General features: G+C 41.7%; 1 long non-coding RNA gene across 1 annotated transcript; it reads right to left on the reverse strand.

Moving 5' to 3' along the window:
* Positions 1-5,737: 5,737 nt before the first annotated feature.
* LOC122871394 lies at positions 5,738-6,287 on the reverse strand. Its single transcript, XR_006376860.1, has 3 exons — positions 6,197-6,287; positions 5,981-6,087; positions 5,738-5,867 (listed from the first exon to the last, which is right to left on the reverse strand). It is a non-coding gene; the product is annotated as an uncharacterized LOC122871394 (long non-coding RNA).

Raw genomic sequence — 6,287 nt, forward strand, 5'->3', positions numbered from 1 at the left:
TGGTTACCATCAAACAACACTAATTACCAAACAGTCATTGCACTGGCAAACACCCTAGCAGCCAGTCCATGCCACTTAGGCACCACCTACTAATGTCCTAGCAACCAGCTACCAGAAGTGTCACATGACTTGGACTTGAGTCAGGCTCAAGTCCGTAATACTTGAAGGAATAGTTTGACATTTTGATAAACATGTTTTCACTTTCTGGCAGAGAGTTAGATACCTTCCGTCACATCTGTCCGTTGAATATAATTCCACAGCCAGCAACCCGTTAGCTTATTTTAGCAAAAAGACTGGAAACAGGGGAAAACAGTTACCGTGTAAAAACGTCACTTTGCTGCTTTACGGGGGGTCAGAGTGTTTCTTCAGATGGGAAGCCTAGTTTCCTGGAGTCTCCGCCAGTTGCCTGGAGACGGCCAAGAAAATGTCCGGCACATAATCCCCTGTAAAACAGCATATCTTCCTTTTCACACTTTGGTTTTTGTACGGATTAAACTAACGAGATTTAATATGTTAATTAGTGAGTTTTAGAGGTGCTGGTAGGTGGATTTAGTTAGTTCTGGATAGAGCTTTTTCCCCCTGTTTACAATCTTTATGCTAAGCTAAGCTAACTGTAGCCTTATATATTAAATGGATAGATGTGAGAGTGGTATTGATCTTCTCATCCAACTCTCCACCAGAGAGCGAATAAGCTTATTCCTCAAAATGTCAAACTTTTCTTTTAAGATGCTTTATTGCAGTTGTGCTCCTTCAATCCTGTTTTATTTCCCAGAAAGCACTGCTTGTGCTCACCTCATTAGCATAACTTTTTGACTGCAGCAACATTTGATCAGTGGCCGTCTGACTGACTGAATGGGCGGCTGAGAGACGAGATCACTTTGCCTTTGTGTTTCTGAAACTCAGCTCCGCTCCACATTAATAATTGAGCGGTCCGAGGTGGTTTCACTTCTCTCCCGTGAGGTGATCGATAACAGGAGGCAGGAATACAGAAGGTCTGGGTGGAGGAATCTGTGTGTTCATGTGTACAGTATGTGACCGTCCTCCTCATGACCTGCATGAAGCAGTGCTGAGGGCAGCTCAGTGAACCGTGCTTCATGAAGATGCTCTAAGCCTCGTTTATTAAGGTGGAAGTGTATGGTGCTAGCTCACAAATGTAATTGTCTGCACTGTTAAGTAGCAGGAGATGTTTAAGCTGGAGGAAATTGTTGAATATTAGCTTCAATATATTATTTTTGAATACATTTTAATATCGTAGTGTGATGCAGAGGACCTCAACCTCAGGATCAAGACCCATCTTGAGTCACATGACATGAAGAAGGGGCTATGGTAGCTTTTTAAGACTGATTTATTAATATATGTTGTAATAATATCAGAGAGAGGTCCACCCATGCTCTTAAAAACAAAAATATTACATACAATTTTATCTTTAAAAGGTGGACTTTAGTATTCCAGCATTTCCAAAACGCTGGTGTACTGAATGAGAGTAAGAGACTGAATGCTCAAAATCGATGCAGCAGATATCCTTTAGTCCACATGAAACATTATACAACAGTTTTTACAGTCTGAGTAGTACTTAGTAAGTTCACTCTGACATGTATATATTTGTTGGAGTGCCCCTTGTCTTCATATAACGCCATCATAACTTGAGGAAACATCACAGGGTCACCAAAGTCACTGGGATTCATCCTCTGGAAACCATGGATATCCACTGCACTTATCATTAAAACTGGCCAGTAGTTTTTGAGCTACTTGGGTCCGGACCAAAGTGTTGGTCAAGGGGAAATTTTGACCAGATGGTGGCGTTAGACTAAAGGTTAAGGGGTCAACAAAATAATGGGTTTCTGGCTGAGTAGTAAATGAACAGCTCACAGTGAAGAGTTAACCAAAGGCTCTGTGTGATACGTCCGTGTGAGAGAGGTTGTTAGACGACTAATCTTTGCTTCACATGCAGCCATTTCTGGGCTTTATCATGCCCAGAAAGTTCTCTCATCGCTCAAATCTCAGCTGGGATTAGCCAGTAATCCAAGGAGAGTCACGTCCATTTGAAGATGGCTAGTGGCCACTTTTCATTAATCTAGGCCACAGCAAGAGTCATCAGTCACATTACCCTGTGATCACCCCGTTCACCAGGGCTCGTTTGCTCTCTTTTGCCTCAGAGGAAGCCCTTTGTTAGCTGACTTGGGAAGCAGTAGAAGCGGTGCAGTCATCCGTGACTGACTGGTATGCAACCACAGCGTTCCTGCTGTATTAACGCTTCATTTTCCAGGTACGTCATTTCCTAAACAATTCCTAGAATTTTCCTGGAAAGAATGATGTAATTTGGTAATAATTTTAGGGAAAATAGGAATTTCCTTCACAGAAAAGCTCAAGTTTAACTATTATTCATTGATTTATTGATACGTAGTTATTTTTGGAAACTTTATTCTCCATATATGTTGAATTGTATGCTTGCCTGTAGACCAATTTCACAATCATTTCCCATTTTTTATGTGAAAAAAAAATCTGATTTCACATGATTGCGGACATTCAAAATAAAATATGAACGAAATATTGATCTCTAATATTACTTTCACACCAGCAGGTTATAATACTGTTCTTACAACATTTGACATGTTATGGAGGTTGTTTGTTAGAGGAACATATCTGCAGTAATACAGTCTTCCAGCATGAAAACAGATGTTTTTTTCTGCAGGCTGAGGGGCAAAGCAAGGTCTATTCATCTCTTATCACAAAGTGAAGGGATTTCTTTTTATTTTTATAATTCTTTTGGGTCGTACCATCAGTGACAAGAGCTACGGGGGGGGGGGAGGCAAGAAAATACAACATGGTACATGTCAGCCTAGTGTGCATCCATGCACACATACACAGACAGCAATATTTGCTAATATCTTACACTGGCATGATGTCACGCACTGATGCGTAAACTGCTGCATTTTCTCATTTAGCATGCACCGCTAACCCCCTCTGAACCCCCCCCCTGGATGTGAAATGGTGCAGACTACCAGGACCCTCAGCAAAAATAGACTCCAGAATCCCCTCAAAGAAAGAGGAGCTTTCTAAAAATAGCTCTCTCACACACACACACAGTCAAAAGCCGTGGTCGTGGCTGCGTGCAGGGATTCCCTGAAGGTTGCTTTTGTTTTTAACATCTTTATTGTCACATGAAATGCACGAACAAATGCAGGATTAAAGGAACAAAAAGTGGTGTCATGGGCTTCATGTGCTTAAATGCTATAATAATAATACTGATAAAATAATTATAATAGTAATAATATTATTTGTATAACACCATTCATGCAGAGAAGCAGCCCAAAGTAAACTGCATTCACCGATGAAGATGCTGAGATGCAGTTTAGAAAGTAGGTGGACCTTGTGTTAATATTATCTTGTCAAACTGCTGTTGCCAAAGTCAGTAAATTAATGTTCATGTTCACTTAAAAACAGCCCTGCTCACTGCTATCGTAGCTAGCAGTAGATCGCCACGTTTCAGAGACCGGAGTAACAAACCTGGTAGCTGCATCTGCACGCTGATATTTCACCAAATTTGAAATTTGAACTTTCAACACACCACTGCTCCTCATCCGTGCAGAGCCGTCGCAACGCATCACATACACAATAATGTAAAAGGGGCACAAAAAAATCTGTTTTTCCATCATAACGTGAATACGCCTTAAGAGTCTACAGCCACAAATGTCAGCCTCATGGTAGCACTAGAGGAAACGTCAGAGGATCACCAGAGTCAGTAGGATTCATCCTGCGGGGAACATGAATGTCTGTACAAAACTTCATGGCAATCCATCCAATAGTTTTTGAGATATTCCAGTCTGGATCAAAGTGGAGGACCGACCGACTGACATTTCCATCCACAGATCTAAGCCGCTAGCATGGCTCAAACTTCTAACACAGTAGTCTTTTTGTCAAGATGTCATGAGGCGTCCGAGATGCTTTGTCGGTGTGATTTCCACTATGACACACTACACGGGAGAACCAAAAACTGTTGCCCCCCCCAATGACTGGGCCATCATCGAGCTGATATCAGGTAGCTGATCCCAGCATTAGACAGCTTTGGAAACTTCACTTTGGAGTTGTTGGAAGGTGGAATTCTGGTCTTTTGATGGAGCTAGGCTAGCAGTTTCCCCCTGCTTCCAGTCTTTGTGCTAAGCTAGGCTAAACACATCCTGGACCTGTCTCTGTACAGGACACACCGAAATTAAAGTGATATCCATTTTCTCATTAGACTCTGGAGAAGACAGAGCACAAGAGGATTTCCCAAACTGTTCCTTTAATATAGTTATTGTTGTATTATTTGTACGCATGTAGCATCTTCCTGTGCAGGCCCGCCGACGTGTTAAAGTGAACAGTGGTGGTGTTCCTGGAGGAACTAGTGATGGTATTAATGCTGCCTGTCCTGTGTGGGGGTCAGCGTCCCTTTAAACATCTCTCCCAAAGAGCCGTGAGCACAGCAGCCATGTCTTCAGGAGGATCGCTGCCTCATTAAACGCTGCTGTGCTCTCGCTTCACTGCTCCCAAACATGTTGCACTGTGGGAAATAGTTTTTAAAAATGTCAGCTCTTTTAAATTCTGACAACTGATGACGAGATGTCTTCTGATGTATTTTTAAGGAGGAATACCCACACTGGACTCTGCGTGGGCTCCGGGCGGTTCAATAATCAAACTAATGAAAGGAGTTAAAGGCTGAATGAATAGTTCCAAACCTGCAAAGGGTCGCAAGATAAATCTGAGGGGCCACAAGAAAATTGTTAGGAAAACATATAAGCTGCACGAAATTCTATATATATTTTTTCAGATGTTTCACTAATCTTTGCTTTTCCCCTTTGTGAATTGCTGGATATTTTTACCTCTTCAGGTCTTTAGAAATGATTCAAAAAGGTCACTCTTTGGTTGACATGAACATTATGTCCCTTATATTGTGTATTTCTACTCCAAATAGAAAATGTGGTATTTTTGCTTTGCCCAAGGTCCGTATTCAGGTCACGTGATGACACTTGACTAAGGTCCATTAAGCTGAAGAAGGTTGTGGAATAAGCAAGTAAGTGATTTAGATGTTTTGTTCCCAGATATGTTCTAGAGGTGTAAATTATGAATCACTTTGCTGATTCGATTTGTTTCATGCAGTTCAGTTTAAAGATGTGTAGTCACTGACTATAAACATCTTTTTTCAAAGCTAGACGATCGCATCACTCTTCAGCTGCACGTCAGCACGAAACAGGAAGCGAACACCTCACGTTCACGGCGTTCAGCTGTGACTCTGTCTTCAGGACGTTCAAGAAGCGATATTTATAAAATGAATCGCTCAGCAGCCACTTATTTTACATTTGGATTATTTGGCTTTGACAGTCTTTCGCTGAGCTTTTAACAAGGAAGCAACGTACTGTGTGTCACAGCTGACCTGGCAGCGGAGCTCTCAGTCACCAGTGAGGAGCTCCGCTGTTTTGGTCAGTGACAATGGTGATTCAATGTAGTCAATTCAGTTTAAAGATTGATTGTTAAAGATTTGTTCATACATGTGCTGAACACCACCAATGTGATCAGGTCAAGAATGAAACTCTGCATGTATCACATGTTCAAAATGTATAAAGTCAAATGTTCCATTTATGCTTTCCTATTTGTGAACACTACATGTAAATGTTTTAATAATGCATCATGTTGCTCAAACCTCTGGAGGGTTTTTATGCATTTCTGCCTCATGTTCTCTTGTTTAATTTATATTTCTTTCCTTTAGTCTCTCATAAGTACAATTATAAAATAATACATTTCAGACGAACCCTCTGAAACAGACGGTGTTCCTCATGCTGTTCTTCCTCTCCGCAGCGTCCCGCTAAGATCCGACCTCACTGTTATTCATCCTGTGTGCAGGGAGAACGAGCCTGACTGTGTTGAACAGGGAAACTCTGGTGTACGGTCTGTACTTCATGTATCACAGACGTTAGTTATTCATGCAGCAGAGCTTTTTACTCACTCAGATTCTGCTCGCAGTCTGTTCGCTGTTGGCTTCCTGCAGTTTCTCTGGCTGGTGAACACCTTCCTGCTCACACGTGGATCAACATGGTAGCAATGCTCCCGAATCTGAAAGCACAATACTCACAAGTGTAAAATCCTTCTGAAGTCTTACAGTTTTTTTCTTGTTTTAATTTCTTGAAGCCTGTAAAGGAAACAACCAGTAACTTCAGTTCACCGAGAATCACTCCTGTCACGTGTTTCTCGAACATCCAGTGTGTGGTTAAGCCCGGTTTAGCCCATGTGGTGTGGAGTGTAGGTAATGTCGA

Source organism: Siniperca chuatsi, linkage group LG23 (assembly GCF_020085105.1).
Source record: "Siniperca chuatsi isolate FFG_IHB_CAS linkage group LG23, ASM2008510v1, whole genome shotgun sequence".
Taxonomy (NCBI): domain Eukaryota; kingdom Metazoa; phylum Chordata; class Actinopteri; order Centrarchiformes; family Sinipercidae; genus Siniperca; species Siniperca chuatsi.